This window comes from Nymphalis io, chromosome 7 (assembly GCF_905147045.1).
Source record: "Nymphalis io chromosome 7, ilAglIoxx1.1, whole genome shotgun sequence".
Taxonomy (NCBI): Eukaryota; Metazoa; Arthropoda; class Insecta; order Lepidoptera; family Nymphalidae; genus Nymphalis; species Nymphalis io.
Genome location: NC_065894.1, coordinates 13,390,172 through 13,411,192, shown reverse-complemented (window position 1 = coordinate 13,411,192; position 21,021 = coordinate 13,390,172). Strand labels below are relative to the sequence as shown.

General features: G+C 32.5%; 1 protein-coding gene; it reads left to right on the top strand.

Annotated features, from left to right (window-relative positions):
- Nucleotides 1-21,021, top strand: part of LOC126769487 (uncharacterized) — a 1,339,673-nt gene that overhangs the window by 637,365 nt on the left and 681,287 nt on the right.

Here is a 21,021-nt window from a genome sequence, read left to right as displayed (position 1 = left end):
TTTATATGGCGGCTTTACCATAATCTCCGTAGGAGAGATTTTATTTAATGTTATGTATGAATTTAATATTATTTTGCTTCGTGGTTTTTATTTTAATGATTTGCATTTCATTACTGTATCTATATTTTTCGATTGTTACTAGTTCTTTTAGATAGTATTGCTCGTGTCGGTTTTGTACAGGTTAAATGGAGATTCTGTTAAGTGTAACTGTATTAAATGTATTTATATATAATTTATATATAAACATAAAATTAAATAAAAAAATAAATAAAAATTAGTACGTAATAAAATGTTATTTCTTTTCATAAGAATTAATACTGCGTGACACATTAATTGATCTAAATTTATAGTAATTTTATTGTCATTTTACTGTATGGAGTTCTACAAATCTATCATACAAAGTTTTCTCAGAATCAGTTATAGTTTTGTCCGAATATTTGACACTTGGAAAGCGTCGGAGCGATATTTTGAATCATATATCGTATATACACATACTATCGGACATATACATATGACACCAACGAAACCATAAAATAGAATAATAATACTTATTATTCTCCTGACATACCTATCAAACAACATACATTTTTTATTTATAGTATTATTATGAAATATAATTTTAATTCCTGTTTTTATGTAATATTTCTAAGAATGGAATAAGAAGGGTCGTCACTTGCATTACTGATTTATGTTCTAAATAGCTGCGACTCGCTATTTTATCTACGTTAAATTGTTTTTACGTATATATGTACGTAATCTTTAAGTTATTATAACTTTTGATAGATACAACCGATTTTGTTGAAATAAAAACTAATGTGTGCCTTATTCTTGCCTATATTAACTAAATTACTAACATTTGAATTTAATTGTTATCAATAATGAACGAACGAACGAACAAATAATGCTTGTTTTCGTTTTGACAACTCGGAAATATTCATATTAACTCAATAAATAAGTTATTTTTAATTTTATAAATAAAATTAATTGTGGATACAGACAAAGATGATAAAGATTCGATGTGACCAATATGTATTAGAGGGACAACAATTTCAAATACTCTTATTATTTATTTTGAAACATAAAAAAATTAAATAGGTATTTGTACGGTTTTCTTAAATGCAAAGAATACACATTTGTACGCTCGTTATGTTTTTTCAATACTTTAGGGAGCGTTAGACACCGTTTGTTTATCAGTTATTAATCTCTGTTGAGATACCGGGATGAATAATGACCAGTGGTTCAGATTAAATACTTATGAAAATGTATAATGATGGTAAGTACGAGTGTGTAGTGATAGTAATATAGACTGCCTCGTTGGTCTAGTGGCTAGATATAAGGCCGCAGAACCCGAGATCCTGGGTTCAAATTCCAGGTCGGGCCGATAAAAAGTTAGTGAGTTTTTCAGTCAAAGATTCTCAGTAGCTTCCCGGAGTCTGGAAGCTGGAAGTGTGTACACTCCCGTGCCTCAAAGAGCACGTAAAACTGTTGGTCCTGCGCCTGAACTCTTTCCGGTCGTGTCGGATTATGAGAGTGAGGGAATAGAGAATGCACCTGTGTTTGCGCACGCACTTGTGCACTATAATATCTCCTGCGCCGTTGACTAATCTGTTGAGATTGGCTGCCGTGCCTGAAATCTATTAGGAGGACATCAACATCTTCAAATTTTGGTTCCTAAAATTATTTATTTTTTAGCTTTTCTTCATATTGATAAAGAAAGTAAGTTATAACTTGTATACGTTAAATTCTGGATAAAAATTTAAATCTGAATATTATAACCATAATGATCTTATTTTTTATCTTTTTCTATTCTCCATTTATTATATTTGCGTATCATTACCAATGAATTATTCATTTAAAAATATAATTTTAGAAATTATTGTGATCCTGTGGGTATTTATGCAACTTCAAGTAAGTCCCTACAATTTAAATAACTACCGTACCGTAACCGTAACAGCCTGTGAATGTCCCACTGCTGGGCTAAAGGCCTCCTCTCCTCTTTTTGAGGAAAAGGTTTGGAGCTTATTCCACCACGCTGCTCCAATGCGGGTTGGTAGAATTCACATGTGGCAGAATTTCAGGGAAATTAGACACATGCAGGTTTCCTCACGATGTTTTCCTTCACCGTAAAGCACGAGATGAATTATAATCACAAAATTAAGCACATGAAAATTCAGAGGTGCTTGCCCGGGTTTGAACCCACGATCATCGGTTAAGATTCACGCGTTATTACCACTGGGCCATCTCGGCTATTTACGCAGAGGCAATATCGTAACCAATGAGGTTAAATAACTAGTCTTAAAGTATTAATACAAAAAACTGACAAAATGCAGTAGATAAAAATACAATGGTAACTGGCACAATTGCTTAGTGTATCTTGGTTGACAAAAGTATTAGCCACGTTATCTGTTCCTTATACTTGCACAATAGCGACAGATTAAAAAAATCCTTTACAATACAGTGACGGTGGTCTCGCTCGTTCGACCAAATGCTAATTCGTTTACTTCTCTTACAAGGTAGAATTCATTCTCGTCTTTTATTATTCAAAAATGTTCAATAGAAATACACTTTTCTAATTAAATAAGTGATAACGAAGTAACAGCCTGTAAAACGTCCCAATGCTCGGCTGAGGTGCAGGTGTTGTAACGACTGGGCCATCTTCAATCTTTTATGATTAATAGGTATTTTTAAAACGTTAGTTATTAAGCTACCTACATATACTGATATTTAAACTTTCCTCCTTACTTATGTGAAACATGAAGCTTTTGTCACATTAATTAAATGAATAATAAAATATTCATTGTCGTTTACAACGCTATCGTACAATAAAATCTTAATGCTAATTATTAAGAACTCTTTATTAGTTCAAACCTTTTTGTGAGCATACTCGTGTACCTGAATGTATGTAAGTAATTCGTAGATATATATCTTGGCCAATCGGATATTCTAATTGGTTATTTGATTGCAATGTTTTATTCTTTAGCTCCTACGGAATTTCAGTAACTACACGTTAAAAGCCTTCCAGTATTAGATAACATAGCGACAGCTGTCACAAAATTATATTATATAAGACGCGGTGTGATATTTACATTAGGTATTAAAATTATGAGGCAACATCAGTCAACGGTAACACCTGCCTGTGTTGCGAATATTAATCCTTTAAGTGTGGGCACTGACCATACTCTACAAAAAATGACATGCATTATGCCTTCTTATACATACAGCATCTTTATCCGAAATAATATTTTTGAATATAGATTCTAACGAGAAGAACTGACAACAAACTCAATAGTTAAGTACTCTTTTCCACCAAGTTAGTTTTTTTTTTATTTAGGTATATTAATAATAATACTTTATTGTTATCCAATACATACATATTATAAAAAGTAGCCCTGACTCCTGAACTGGCGTTACCCGTGCGTCAGAAGTCAGTTCCATCCCATTCAATTATTAAAAAGTATTACAAAGGGTCTTATTACTAATTATTGTAAGTTAATCCAAACCGTGTGCGCGTGACTGCATAAATGTGTTGTGAGGTAGTTAATAGTTTCTCAACGTCTTCATAATTAAGTTGTTTCAACCATGTTTTAGTTTTGCCTTTTAATTGGTAGTTATTAATGTCCTTTATTCTTGAAAATTGAGTATTTTTTATAAAATCTAGGTACGAGACTGTTATATTGTTGCTGTGCAAATTTACTTTTAACTTTATTGTAAGGAAATCGATGGAATATGAATTAAATACAATTAAATTTATTAGTTATCCGGTATGAAAATCAGGCGGGTAGTTGACAAGCCAAAGTTGTGTCCGTAATTTATAATTTATAATTCATAAAAATATTTAAATGTCGTTAAGTGTTGTTGTTTGTGTATTAAAGTGATAACAAACTTGGATTCTATAAGTGATATTGTGGGACAACATACTAGTGCAGTATTAGTGGAGTTAAAACGAAAATAAAGATCTATGATTACAAACACCTCATATAAGACTATTTCAATTGAACCAGTGAGTATAGTGCTCGACTAATAATTAAAACATAATTTAAAAACAGTTACAACAAAGTGTTTTTTAGTTTTATGTAAAAACAATGGAATAAATATTAAATGCAGCCTCATGACAAATAATATACCATACGAAATCCGTTTTTTTATTCAAAATTTTTGCTCACTAACGCCATCTAAAGGTGAATAAACCTATTATTAGCAACTAATATATCGAATAACAATTGAGTTACTGCTATTGAAAATAGATGTCTCTGTTAGAAAAAACGATTTAAAATATTAAATAAAACACATACTTTTTATTGTTTCGATATATACATATAAAAATTTTCGAAAATGATGTCGTACTTGAGCAAGAAAGTAACCAGAAAAACGGATCAGTTTGTTACACAACACGGTACGCCTGTGACAAAATCAGGTTCTATTACTCCTGAGACAGAAAGAAACAATATAACAATTCGAAAATGCATAATCAACATTCCAACAGATAACTCTTTTGAAAGCCTAACGGAGGTGGACTCAGATGAAAATGAAAATAATTTCTCTATCATGAGCTCGACCCCATCCCGTCCGCTAAATGGAAGTATTATTACTTTTAGATAAATGATTTACCTAGTGTTATCTCTAATGCCAAATGCCTTATGTTTGCTGATGATTTGAAACTGTACCTATCTGTAACCGAGACTAAAGACAGTGTAGCGCTACAACGTGATATCGATGCCGTAATTGACTGGACTATAAGAAACAAATTATCATTTAATAATTCAAAATGTAAAACTATCACTTTTTCTCGATCTCGTAAACTTATTAAAAATATATATAATCTGTCTGACACACCAATGGAACATGTACCCAAAATCAGGGATTTAGGTGTTATAATGGATAGAAAACTAAAATTTCATGACCATATACTTAAAACATGCAAAGATGCTAATAAATGCCTTGGTTTCATTATTAGAATATCATCGCAATTTAAGAATACCTAAGTAATAGAACAATTGTATAATGCCTATGTCCGTAGTAAATTAGAATATAATGCAATAGTTTGGAGTCCGCTTGAGGCAATGTATAGTATAATGTTAGATAAAATTCAACGAAAATTCTGTAGATATTTATTTAAACGTAAATATGGATATTACCCTTTTCTCTATCCTTCAATGTTTGTGTCAGGTATGGTTTGTCTAGATTCACTTCAGCTTAGACGGGAAGCCGCACTTATAAAATTTTACTATTTAATTCTAGTGCATAGGGTGGATAGCACTGCTGTACGCGAATCAATATATTTATATGTTCCCGACAAATATATGCGTGGTGTTGGAAAACGGCAACATAGATTGTTTTGCTATCCACCTATGTGGCATTCTCCCCAAGCTAGCAACAGCCCCACTGCTAGGGCTGTTAAACTTTTAAATGACTTCGTGCGTTGTCGAGATGTAGACATATTTTATGATCCCTTTTATACTATGTTCAAACAAATTTATATATTTCAGAATTTTAAAAATTAATTTTGTGGTTCCTAAATAGATTTAAGCTTATTTTGTTTACAAATTTTAATTCTATTTTTGTTTTACTAAATTTTATTTTATTTATCCTTGTAGTATATTATGTTAAATTAGTATGAATAATTAAAAAATGTTTAGTAATTAGTGTAGATATAAGCGACTTGGTGTAAATACTGTAATGCTTATATTTTCAAATAAAGATTATTATTATTATTATTAATGTTTTCTTTATAATCGATATTTATACAGAGCGTCATTTACAAAACGCGTATACACTAAACTTGGACTGTGTCTGAAACAGTACCTGCTCTTTTTGCGGATTATAATCCGCTAATAGTGGGCATTGTCCGCACACGACGGACACATAGATTTGAAATTATCCTTTCTGACAACGTTGCTTCGAAATTATTTAGAAAAAAAAGTCCATAGGCGACAATAGGGAAGAGTTGGGCTACGGGAGCATTGTCTGTTCCCGGTGTGGCGAACGCGACACTTACCAGATCCCTACAACCTATATAACTTATATAAATAAAACATAATGTTTTATTATATAAGTTATAATAAAACATTATGTTTTATTTATATTATAATAAAACATTATATATATAATCATATAATATCTTATATATTTTTCATACATAAAATAATAAATGTAACATAAATACAAATATTACTATAACATATGTACATATAACTATACTATATATACTATAATACTTTATATACTTATATAAATTATATAATAAATACATATTATATATTATAACATATACATGTAATACACAATATAAATATTTACACTTTAAAATCATATAAATAATTAAAATATAATATAATAATTTATGTAATATCGGAAGGCAGTCGCCGCGCGATCGTATAATAGAAATGTCTATTCTAAGTAAAATACCGTTACTTTGAACAAAGAAACGTAAGCGCATCGGCTCAGCAGTCGGCCGCCTTCCGCCAACCAGTCGAATCCTAGATCTCGTATTGAACGCACGTCGCTTCTCGCTTGTAATTTGCTACACGATTTTGCACCTTAAGTCTTTGTAATAAGTCATACTTCCTTCTTGCATCTAAACTTATCTTCATACTTCGTTCTTCTCATTCTACTCTGTGCTGTGCCTATCTTTGTGTTTATTATTTCTACAAGAAATAAATTAGTAGTGGAAGAAACTTTGTTTTAATCAAACCTCATCTACAACATCATTCACAACTCCGCTACATTGGTGACCCCGCTGAAAACAAAGAAGCTGAAAACGAAGAGTTACAACTACATAACTAAAGTAATCATGGCTCTCTGGAGACCATACGCTGAGGACTCACCATTAGATCTATCTGTGAATAGTACACGTGAAACGACATCGCAAACAAATACGGTGCTTCCACCGCATCCGTGTATAAGCACAGTGCAACACAGTGTTGAACCGTACCCATACATCGGGTATGTCCAGCCCATGTACGTGCCCGTTGTTGAACCATGGCCTGGGCCTTCGAGTTCCGGGTTGCAGCAATCGACTAATAATTCTATAAGTACGTGCTTTATATCGCCACCCAAGTCTCCGGGATCAGACAAAAAAAAAAGCGTCCAACGGAGCTTCCACCGTATCCGTGTATAAGCACAGTGCAACACAGTGTTGAACCGTACCCATACATCGGGTATGTCCAGCCCATGTACGTGCCCGTTGTTGAACCAGCGCCTGCGTCGAGTTCAAATGTGTCGCAATCGATGAGTGTCTCAAGGAGTACGTGCGTATTTTCGCCACCCAAGTCTCCGGTATCAGACAAAAAAAAAAAAGCGTCCAAGTTATATGATAGATGTAGACGCTCTATCAGACGATCCGGACTACCTTGCGTTCGAGAGGGAAGCCCTCAGAGCAATGGCCGAAAAGAACGGAGGGTCGTTGCTCGGTAATAATCCGAGAATGCGTCGTGCCGTGCAAACTAATCAGAACGCCGACGATTTTTATAGAAAACAGAGAGAAAGGAATAATTTTGCTGCAAAGCAGAGCCTTGACAGGAGAAAACTACGAGAGATACACAATTCACTCAAGGTCACTTATTTGAAAAAAGACCTGTCTAAGATCATACGTCTGCTGTCTTCGAATAGGTGTATAGTGTGTGACCAGACGTGCCTTTAGAGATTTAGAATTATAATAGTGTTTATTTTTTTTTATTTTGAACTACAAGTTCTAAACTCTAAGGTGTTTGTGCAATGATGTTTGTGCAATCTTATAAATAGTATATTTGCAGAATATTATTCTCTAAAGAATTGTAAGTTGAAATAAATTTAATAAATGACCAAACATAAATTGACCTTTTAATTATTTAAAACCTTTTAGTTTTGTTACAAAATCATAGAAAGTTATAATCAATTTGAAGTTTACACTAACAATATCTATATCTATATCGAGTCAAATATCTTCAATAGATTTTTTTATCTTGTATCATAAAGATAAGGTGGACTACCGAGTTTAACCCCAGTCAAGTCCCCATTGAATAAAAGTTAAATATATACCATTAAGTTACAATAGAATGGGTGCGGCTTGCGCAAGCGCCGCTTTTTGCTTCTTTCCGACCAATCGGGTTCACGAATGAGTGTTTATTGTGTATTTTACTTCAAAGTAAAGCACTGTATTAAAAACACAAATTAAACACACGAATATTCAGTGATGCTTATATGCTTGGTACAAATTTACTCGATTTAGCTAAATAATCGAGGTTTTGTAAAACACATTGTTAGGAGACTATGTAAAAATATATATCTTAATATTCCGTATGGGTAAATAAAAACCTTCATAATATAAGAGATATTTGTGCACATTGTCTTTTATGCATATTTCTAATGCGCTGTTCATAGCAGTAAGTTTTGGCATCCCTTGTTCATATGTTACAATTACATCCTAAAGTTGAGAGTGGTGTTTCAAAATTTTTTTTTTAATTTTATATTTGTATCGCAGACTGGAATCTAAGATGTAATGTCCTATTTGCCTGTTCCTTACCTAGCTTCTTAACTCTACAAAACAAACGATAAACGATATACACACACAACGATACAAATTATTGATATGAGGCGGTAAACTAATGAGTGGTATTCACACAAGCGCGCCTGACCATATTAATAGTGACATTTAACTGAAAATTGTAAATTAATAATTTAAAAAATACCTAATACACGCATTTTATAGAATTATTTTCTTCCAATTTTGTTTAAAGTTAGTTTAGTATGGAGAGTGTTTCTGAAGGGACAATATTAGTAAAACACCAGTGAGTTTGTTATAGCCCGGTTTCTATATTTAACGAATTATTTTTTTACATCTGTAACCGATAATTTTGATATGACTTCAATACTTACGGAACGTTATTTTTTAAATGTTTTTTATTCATGCATAAGGCAAAACGAATTGTTTTTTTTTTTAAATATAGTAAACGGATATGAAAGAATAGAAGTATGTAAAATAGTCAGCATATCTTGGCGAAAGGATTTCTATTGAGCGGATTTCTTGATTTTCTCTTTTTGATATGTGGACCCGTTTTGTGCATCTGCGCGAGGGGATGCCATCGTTCTCGACAACACTGATGTTGCTTGGAGATTAGAGCCGGTTAGGAAGTCTGTTGTGGGTGCCACTCGACGGATTATAGATTGTGTGGGTGTAGCTGAATAAAAGTTTATAGAATAAAATACCATGATTCATGATATGTACTAATATTATAAATGCGAAAGTAGCTCTGTCTGTTGGCTTATTTCTGTCACGAAGAAATCGAGGTAGTCTTAGATTTGGTTAAGGTCTTAAGTATATAATTTACAGGAACATATTTGCTATGCGAACTGAATTACGGGGAAAAGCTATTGCTATATAATAAAACTGATATAAATTGAAAACTTGCACATTAAAAAATAAATAAACAGCATATCCAAATAGGAGTATTGTTTAAAATACATAGCTGACATCTTTTTCATATTTTTTTCGCAAGTAGTCAATATTCTTATCTCATAAAACAGCAGGTGCAAAACCCTCTGTTTCGGATTATCTTCCATCGTCATGTAGCCTAGATATTTTACTGTAATTTGAACTCTAACACAAAGACATAAGGATATCGAAAATATGCATGACGAAAAGGCTAAATGTGTACTGTTAACCGCGAATATATTGTTAAAATCAAGGTTTTGAAGGCGTTCTCGCAATTGTATCAATTGTGTGGGCTGTGATCAAATATTCACATGGTCTCGTGGGGCGTTGTGTACTTTATAGCGGTTCTTGAAAGGTATGATTGACAAGTCCAAGGTGTTGTACGATTCGATGCAGCGGGAACATCAAGTGTGGTCCGTTAAACAACTATTTTGGATTTGTATACATTTTTATAGATACGGTAAAATCAACTGTTGTTTGTTTGGATGTTGATAAACTTTTCCTGGTTATAATATATTTGTTGATGTTACTTGCCGCTTTATCGATAACGGGCTTTAACAAGTTTCATAATACTAACAAATTATCGGTTTTGAAAAATACTAAAGTTTTTTAAGCTCCAAACCTCCTCCTCAAAAAGGGAGAGGAGGCCTTAGCCCAGCAGTGGGGCATTTATAAGTTGTTACTGTATTTAATATTTCATATGATCAATGATGGAAAATAAGCAATAGAATCAAAAGACTTCGTCTAAGCACGGCGACGACACTTTTACTTTATCGATGACGGCTCTAGACATGTATATATGTAATGAAATGACATTTCATTATTCCAAACTTGCTGCGCTCCGCGCGTTTTTAATCTGTAACTAAAAGTCAGTTTGCCGCGCATTTGATGGTTGAATGACAGAATGACGGATAATGTTTAGATTATTTTGAACTTTGATTTTGTAAGAAAATAAAGAGATATAATAGAGGAGGCGATATTAGTGAATTTTAAATGTCGTTTCTTTGTATTTTCAGAGAAACAATTTGTGGTTAATTTTGAGCATCCTCAATAACCTATCTTATAAAACGACATTTTCGTTAACTAAAATGGACCGGCTGCAATTCGAATTTACGATGATAGCCTCAAATGATGGCAAATCTAATATATTAGCCATAACCTCGATATCTACAGAAGAAGGAAAATGTTATGTTTTACCTGAGGAGCTGAAACCGGTGACTCATCATACATATATTATGAAGATGAACACTTTCTCAAAAATAAAAAATAGCATAAAGAAAAGGCATCAAAGTAGAAAAATATGGATAAAATTGGATGAAGATCTTAAGAAAACGTATCTAGATGAAGAAGGTAATATGCAATTTTTAGATCAATATTTAGAAGAAATGAGCTTAAAACAACCAGTAGACAAAAGTGATAATTTGCAATATATCTTGGAAAAATTAATAGAAACTACTACGAAGAAAGAAAATCAACATAACCTAAAACATATTTCAGAGAAATTTATTATTGAAAAATTCACAAGTAAGAATCCTAATGCAATGCAATGGATCGAGAGTTTTGAAAAAGAATGTGAGCGCTTTAACATATCAAAAGATGAAACAAAAATAGACATATTGAGGTTGTTTTTAGAAAAATCTTGTTTAGATTGGTATAGCTCAATGACCATAAAACTTACAATAAATGCACAGTGGACTGAATGGAAAGACAAATTTTTAGAAACTTTTAAAAACCGAGGATGGGATATAGTCACATATGCTCTTGCATTCAGATATAAAGAAGGACTACTAATTGATTACGCTATAAAAAAAGAAAGACTTCTACTAGATATAAATAAATCTATAGACTCTAAAACAATGATAGATCTTATTGCAACGGGTTTACCTGGGTTTATATTAAATAAATAAAACAGGGATGAACTCAATGACACTACTGATTTGTTCAATGAGATAAGAAAATATGAAGGTATGATGTACAAGAAAAACTCGACTACAATAAAAAGCGGTACATTCCTTTATAAAAATAAAACTAATGATAAGAAGCCATGTAAGACCTGTGAATCTCTGGACAAAGGAATTAGATATCATCCGGAGGAGTCATATTGGTTCAAGAAAAATAAAAATGAATCTGAAAAGGTTTTTAAACCCAGGAATGTAAATAACAACTCCATAATTGAAGTAGATATAAACATTAAAAAAAAAACGAGTAAGTACACCATTAATCAAGATCAAACTTTTATTAGAGAAAAAATTAGAAGTGAGCGGCATTTATGATTCAGGCTCACAGATCTCTTTAATAAATTCAAGACTGATTAAATTAAAAGGAAAATGTGAATATGTGTGAAAAAAACAGATGGCTTGATAACAATAAAAATAAAAATATTTGATATAGAAGAAGAGGTGGATGTGTATATAGTAGAAAATGATGATTTTGATGATTTTATAATCGGATTGGATATGATAAAGAAATTCAAATTAACCCAAAACGAGGACTTGCAAATAGAACAAAAGAAAATAACAAATAAAATAGATGAAATGTCTAAAGATAACAGAAATGAAAAAAAGAATATAAAAACATTTGCAATAAATTTTAATGAACACATAGAAACAGAAGAATTTGTAAGTATGACAGACCATTTAGATAATGAAAAGAAAATTGAGATAGAGAAAATATTAAAGGAATATAAAACAATTTTCGCTAAGGACAAATATGATATAGGATCAGTCAGAGATTATGAAGCTCACATAGATTTACTAACAAATAGATACTGCAGTAAAAGACCATAATGATGTACAATAGAAGATAAATTAGAAATCGAAGAGCAAATATCCATGTTATTAAAGAATAATTTAATAGAAGAATCCTACAGTCCTTTCGCTGCTCCAGTGACATTGGCATTTAAAAAAGGTGAAAATAGAAAATCCCGCTTATGTGTAGACTTCAGGGAACTGAATAAAATTGTTGTTCCACAAGCTCAACCTTTCCCATTAATAGATGATTTGATTATTAAAACTAGAAATTGTAAGTATTTTACTACACTGGATATAAACTCAGCTTTTTGGGCTATACCACTACGGGTAGAAGATAGAAGTAAAACAGGATTTGTGACACAAGATGGCCACTTTCAGTGGACCTGCCTTCCTTTTGGCTTAAAAACATCGCCAGCTATTTTTCAGAGAATTTTAAGCAATATTCTAAGAAAGCACAATCTCACAGGATATTCCGTAAATTATATTGATGATATTCTTATATACTCAACCACCTTCGAAGACCATATAAGACACATAAGAAATGTATTAGAAGGAATGATAAAAGAAGGCTTTAGATTAAAGTTTAAAAAATGTATGTTTGCTTCAGACTCAGTAAAGTACCTCGGGCATGTAATTCAGAACAACTCAGTAAGACCACTAAAAGACAATTTGATCTCAATTAAAAATTTTCCAACTCCTAAGACACAAAAGAACATCAGACAATTTTTGGGAAAAATCAACTTCTATCATGAATACATACCAAGAAGCGCAATTATTTTAGACCCGTTACACAATTTATTAAGAAAAAATGAAAAGTTTGTATGGTCAGAGAAGTGTGAAGAATCATTTAATCAAATAAAAAGATATTTATGTTCTCAACCTGTGTTGGAAATATTCGATAAAGACTTACCAATAAAAATCTTTACAGATGCCTCTTTAGAGGGTATTGGGGCAATATTAAAACAGACACAACTAGATGGTAAAGACAAACCAGTTGCATATTTTTCAAAAAAACTAAACGAATCTCAAAAACGGAAAAAGGCTATTTATTTGGAATGTTTTGCTATGAAAGAAGCGGTTAAATACTGGCAACATTGGCTAATTGGAAAACATTTCACTATTTACTCTGACCACAAACCTCTAGAAAACATGAATATTAAATGCAGGACAGATGAAGAATTGGGTGACCTCACATATTACTTATCTCAATATGACTTTACAGTAAAATATATACCTGGTAAAGAAAATATAGAAGCAGATTGTTTGAGCCGAAACCCTGTATTAGAATCAGAAGATAACAAGGAGGAAATATTGAAAATAGTTAATTTAATACAAATGAAAGATATAGTTGAAGATCAAGAGAAAAATGAAACAATAAAAGAAAAGAAACAAAATTTACTACAAAAAAATAAAATCTATTATAAAAAAATAAAGAAACATGAAAAGATTATACTCTCAGAAAAATTTAGTAAAGAATTAATAAAAAAGGTGCATGAAGACTATTGTCATATTGGAATTAGACAATTACAGAAAAAAATAAGTCCAATATATACAGCTAAAAACCTAACAAAAAATATAATAAATATTTGTAAAACATGTGAAATATGCATAAAAAATAAATCAAGATGTCAAGGAAAATTTGGGTTAATGTCACAACTGGGACCAGCGACAAAACCATTTGAGATAATGTCAATGGATACTATAGGTGGCTTCGGGGGATCTAGGTCCACAAAAAAATACTTACGCCTTTTAGTAGACCACTACACAAGATATGCTTTTATTACAACTTCAAAAACACAGAACGCAAGTGACTTTATAAAATTAACAAAGAAAGTACTAGAGACAGATGAGATTGGAATAATTCTGACAGATCAATATCCAGGCATCAATTCAATAGAATTTAAACAACATTTGCAGGAGAATAACATTAAACTAATTTTTACAGCTGTGAATACACCATTCTCGAACGGCTTGAACGAACGATTAAACCAAACAATTGTAAATAAAATAAGATGTAAAATAAATGAGAAAAATAATAAGAGAACATGGACAACAATAGCAAGAGAATGTATAGAGAAATATAATGAAACAGACCACTCTCTTACAGGTTTTGCACCAAAATATTTACTGGACGGAACCAATGTTAGTATTCTACCAAATGAAATTAAAACAATAGAAACCGAAGACAAGTGGATTGCTGATAGAAGATTAGCATTAGAGAATACAATAAAATCCCATAAGTACAATAAGAAAATATTTGATAGAAATAGGAAAATGCAAGAGTTTGAGATAGGAGACAGTGTATATGTAGAAAATGGAAATAGACTGAATAGAAAAAATTAGACGAATTAAAAATAGGCCCTTTCAAGATAATAGAGAAAATATCAAAATCCATTTATAGGATTGACACTGGCAACAAGAAAACAGAATCAACTTTATTTCACATAACAAAATTACAACCTATCACAGCAGATGAGGTAGAAGAAAACGAATATGAAGATAACTTCTAGATTATATTATTTAGAATTTTCGTTTATAGTAGATTAGATTATTTAAAATTTTCGTTTATAGTACATTATATTATTTAGAATTTTCGCTCTTAGGGGGGGAGATGTAATGAAATGACATTTCATTATTCCAAATTTGCTGCGCTCCGCGCGTTTTTAATCTGTAACTAAAAGTCAGTTTGCCGCGCATTTGATGGTTGAATGACAGAATGACGGATAATGTTTAGATTATTTTGAACTTTGATTTTGTAAGAAAATAAAGAGATATAATAGAGGAGGCGATATTAGTGAACTTTAAATGTCGTTTCTTTGTATTTTCAGAGAAACAATTTGTGATTCATTTTGAGCATCCTCAATAACCTATCTTATATATATATCGCAGGTATAATTTCACTAGTGATATTATAATTAAACGGTAGATTGTGAATCGATTTCATTTCTTGCAATTTAACGGCTCGGTTTTAATGACATACACTGTATAATGTACGGTATAAATTTAACGTATATATATCGCCGTTACAGTTTTATTATATGTACATATATAAAGTCAAGATTTTTTTCCCTAGTTACCTAGTCAGAACAACAAATGATTATTATAGATTGTTTTGTTATTTTTAAAATAGATGTTATTTTTTGCAAATTAAAAATATTCCAGGAACCCGAAACATATTCAGAAGTTAAAATTATTTGAGCAACAACTAAAATAACAAACGTATAGTAGAGTCGAAGGCAATATCACGTAGTGTCCGGCTGAATGTTATTGTTTGAGAAAATCGTCGCCAAGTGTCTCCCGGGAGAGAGGCTTGCATCTGTCTAGCGCAAGCAAATATTATAATATCGATACAAGTTACGAGCTGAACACTTGTTGGACGTGTTTTAAGATTTGTTGATTTCATATGCAATTAAATCAAAGCGACAGTTGACAATAGTACAAATACATTTGTAGGTATAAGATTTGATTTGACTAGAATAGAAGAATTAGTAACGTACCTATTTTATTCTGAATTTGTTGATTTGGGGCTGATTTATCGATGGGACTATGTTATTTTGAAAAGTGAACTGGCGATCAAAAAATCGGTCGTAAAAAATTAAAGAATTGAAGTCATTTTTTTTCATCAAAAATATTTATACAGAGCGTCATTTACAAAACGCGTATACACTAAACTTGGACTGTGTCTGAAACAGTACCTGCTCTTTTTGCGGATTATAATCCGCTAATAGTGGGCATTGTCCGCACACGACGGACACATAGATTTGAAATTATCCTTTCTGACAACGTTGCTTCGAAATTATTTAGAAAAAAAAGTCCACAGGCGACAATAGGGAAGAGTTGCGCTACGGGAGCATTGTCTGTTCCCAGAAACGCTGTAAATCATATTTGTGTAAGAATAACTTTAATACCACTCACAAATGGTACAACTTTATCGCAATTGTCAATTCAACATCTCATACTATGCGTTCGGTTATTGCAAATAACTGCACATTATTATCAACAATAATAATAATTCTTGGAAGGATTCTTAAGACTTCTAGAAGAAAACTTATGATATATTTTCGTAACATTAACGAATTGATAGTATAATGTTGAATATTCATAATCTATATTGTTTAAATATGTATTATATATAAAAAGGAAGTAACAGATCTTAAATGTCTTACTGCCAATTTTGGAGAAGGTATGGAGTATACTTCACCACGCCAGGTGGAGTATACTCCTATATTTCATGTATTTACTGGTGGTAGGGCTTTGTGCAAGCTCGTCTGTGTAGGTACCACCCACTCATCAGATATTCTATCGCAAATCAGCAGTACATGGTATTGTGTTCTGGTTTGAAGGGTGAGTCAGTAATTACAGGCACTAGGGACATAACATCTCAGTTCTCAACGTTGGTAGCGCATTGGCAATGTAAGCGATGATTAACATTTCTTACAATGCCAATATCACTGGGCGTTGGTGACCACTTACCATCAGGTGGCCCATATACTCGTCATACCTATATAAAAAAATACGCTGGTCTACCATGAATTGGTTAGGTATAGTTATTATAAATAGAATTATAACTAACACAAGCGTTCCTATACAATTTTTATCCTTCATCATCACGTTTGAGAAGTGTTATTATAAACACACATCGAGCAAGTGAAATCTTAGATCAAAGAATTCTATACCTATAAAGGAAAAGTGCTAGAAAGTTTTACTTCTGCTCAAAGATTCGAATTTTAAGCATGAGCAAAATTTCCGCGTCTTTAACGCTAAAGGATCTGCGGCGGAGCGATCAAAACAGACACAATTGATTCATTGCTACTCGTATTTTCTATGAGAAAGATTAATATGGGAAGATCCCACGTAGCGTCCGGTCAACAATCATTACTTTTAGTATCATGCGATAAATATATCAAAAATATAATTAGTAATGTTTTAGGATTTATCACATTATTAAAATATGTAAATTTACAAATAATCAATTAATTTGTAAAGCATGAAAACTGTTTTTACTACAACATCTACATATATAAAAAAAGACTTAAAACCATCTTCGCACAAGAATTTGTAAAACATTATAAATGCCGGTGTAAAATTTTGATATCAGCTCGTAAGCGATTTTTAGCTCGTAAAAAATACAGCCATAACAACGTATAACATAATATATACGTAAACTGAAAATATTTTTGCCGTAAAAACAATCGGATAGTAAAATATTTATACCGAAAATACAATAAAATGCTTATGTAAAATACTTGCATGATACTTCAGGACAACATAATGCATATCAATTGGTATAGTATTTATACTTATATTTTTGTCCATTTTTATATAAGTTTTTTTTAATTTCAATGCTAATTTAAATTCCCTTATTATTAGTTTAGTGTTATTACTTTAATTTAACTAAAGCCGGTTGAGTCGTTATATCTGGTATTAGGCTTGCTGGTCCGTTTCAAATATTTAATAGTCTTGTTTTTCCTCTACCAATTTTTTATATTTGTAACCTGAAGTTACCAATAAGTATAGCACACTTTGGGAATGAAACAATCGCCTCCGGGTTATTTCGAAAGAAAAAATATAATTCTGTTATTGTTTATTGTCTATTTTAAAATGTGAGTTATAAAATATCTTGCAGAGTTTCTTTCGCCGTTTCTTCTTAGGCCTGAGGTGTTTATTTCCGAACCGGTGGTAAATTAATGACATTTAATAAGTAACGCTTCTATATTGACTAAAGATTTTTAAATTTGGAATGTTTAGATATATATTTAAGATTTGTTATTATTAACCTGTTGATTTTCTAAATAAGTTTATTTGTGATATGAAATTTATTTCGACGAGATAAAAATTCGAAGTGGAATGTGCATTTGGAAAAATTTGCGACGACGAAATTGCGACCAATTTATTTTGTTTTGAAATGGTTTTGCTTTATTATTTACTTACAGACATTCGTGTGTTAATAAATATTTTAAAAGTTACTCTACTTTCATTGAACACGGCAATAGAGATTAAAGTAATTTATTAAAGTAAATAATCCGTTTTTATGCTCTTCTGTATATAATACAGTTTTCATACACGATATTATGTTTTAATCATAAAATAATACGAGGCATACTTAAATTAATATCAGTATGAAACCAAAGAACACGCATCGTACATACAATAAAATGAAGAAATTATTTGAAAACATTTCGCGATATTGTTTCAGAAAATTGTGACATCTTGATATCATTGTTATCAACCTTCACATTTTCCTATCTATTGTGTCAAAAACAAGCAAACTTGAGTAGCAAATTAATAGCAAACGCAAAATCTACGCAACTCTTCATAATAGACCGAAAGTCGCCCCATTGTTCTTCCGATGTGTCCCGTTGATTCAGGTAGCGGAAGTAACCCGTGCAGCGGGGTGGGGGTGCCCTGCACAATTAGACCACACCCCCGAGTATAAAAGACCGGGGCGACCAACAACATCATTAGTTACTCGCAGTCAACCGTAACTACTAACCGTACTAACTAAAGTAATCATGGCTCTCTGGACACCATACGCTGAGGACTCACCATTAGATCTATCTGTGAATAGTACACGTGAAACGACATCGCAAACAAATACGGAGCTTCCACCGTATCCGTGTATAAGCACAGTGCAACACAGTGTTGAACCGTACCCATACATCGGGTATGTCCAGCCCATGTACGTGCCCGTTGTTGAACCAGCGCCTGCGTCGAGTTCAAATGTGTCGCAATCGATGAGTGTCTCAAGGAGTACGTGCGTATTTTCGCCACCCAAGTCTCCGGTATCAGACAAAAAAAAAAAAGCGTCCAAGTTATATGATAGATGTAGACGCTCTATCAGACGATCCGGACTACCTTGCGTTCGAGAGGGAAGCCCTCAGAGCAATGGCCGAAAAGAACGGAGGGTCGTTGCTCGGTAATAATCCGAGAATGCGTCGTGCCGTGCAAACTAATCAGAACGCCGACGATTTTTATAGAAAACAGAGAGAGAGGAATAATTTTGCTGCAAAGCAGAGCCGTGACAGGAGAAAACTACGAGGGATCCACAATTCACTCAAGGTCACTTATTTGAAGAAAGACCTGTCTAAGATCATACGTCTGCTGTCTTCGAATAGGTGTATAGTGTGTGACCAGACGTGCCTTTAGAGATTTAGAATTATAATAGTGTTTATTTTTTTTTAATTTGAACTATAAGTTCTAAACTCTAAGGTGTTTGTGCAATGATGTTTGTGCAATCTTATAAATAGTATACTTGCAGAATATTCTCTAAAGAATTGTAAGTTGAAATAAATTTAATAAATGACCAAACATAAATTGACCTTTTAATTATTTAAAACCTTTTAGTTTTGTTACAAAATCATAGAAAGTTATAATCAATTTGAAGTTTACACTAACAATATCTATATCGAGTAAAATATCTTCAATAAATTTTTCTATCTTGTATCATAAAGATAAGGCGGACTACCGAGCTTAACCCCATTCAAGTCCCCATTGAATAAAAAGTTAAGTACATACCATTAAGTTACAATAGAATGGGTGCAGCTTGCGCAAGCGCCGCTTTTTGCTTCTTTCCGACCAATCGGGTTCACGAATGAGTGTTTATTGTGTATTCAAAGATGATCGATAGATATACATAATTTACTTTTATATTTACTTTAAATGGGGTTAGTGTATTTTTAATTTGTAGATAATCAATATAAAATGTTTAAAAGCAAATACGAAACCGTTCAATATTTTTTTTGCCTCTGTTCATCAAACGATTTGTGTTATGTTTATTAGCTATTAAGATGCACACGGAATGATATCAATAAATAAATGGAAATAAGAGTGAAAAGATAACATTACGAAACTTGCAAATTCATATATGTACTACTCAAATTTCAATAATCCACCGCGCGAACATTAGTGTTATATTAGCTTCTTAATTAAAGTTATTTTTAGGTTAAGAAATCTAAAAATAAAACTGTGGCGTCCACCACATGTGCATCCTACTAACATACATACTTACACACATATTATAAACATACATCCAAACAGACATACTACACAACACATTCCAACTCAACATAGAATATTGGATTGACGACACAACGGACGATCGAACGTACACAGTGGACAACCGCATTGTTTATCTCCGTTGTGACGTCGTCCTTTGTTCTATGTTGAGGCCCCGCCTACCGGTGCAAGCGCATTGGAGCGACGGATTTTTTATATTGGCTACGAATGATCCTACCAACGTTTACGACTTACGCATTATTCATTATTCTACCACCGTCATAACCGTTACTTGCGCTTAAAAATAATTCGCTTTGTGTTTAAGTATTGTGTTCGTGTTTATGTGTACATATGTGATCTTCTATGCCTGTTTAACGTTATTTCTTCTGTGTGCATATATTGTGTGTATAACGTGTGTATAATATACACGTTTATGGACCATCTGCGTGAGTTTCATTTCTTATTATAATATTCTCACAGACCCTAACACACGCATCACTTACCCATAACTGGTGACCCCGAGCTGTAATTTTTAAAGAACACCATGAGCGAAAGCAGCGATTCTGCTAAGTCATGCACTTCACAAAATGGCGGTCATAACGTGACCAAGCGAAAACCACGCCCTATGCAGCGCGTTAGTACTGACGGCGAACGCTCTGGAACTTTTAACGCCGGTCTTCGACTACCATCTTTTTACCCTGATGACCCGGAAGTCTGGTTCGCACAAGTCGAGGCTCTATTCGCGAACGCCGGAATTACTGGTGACTCCACCAAGTTCAATTACATCATCGGCAACCTCGACCACCAATATTCGCGCGAGGTCAAGGATATTTTACTGGCTCCACCTGCTGCTGATAAATACAATAA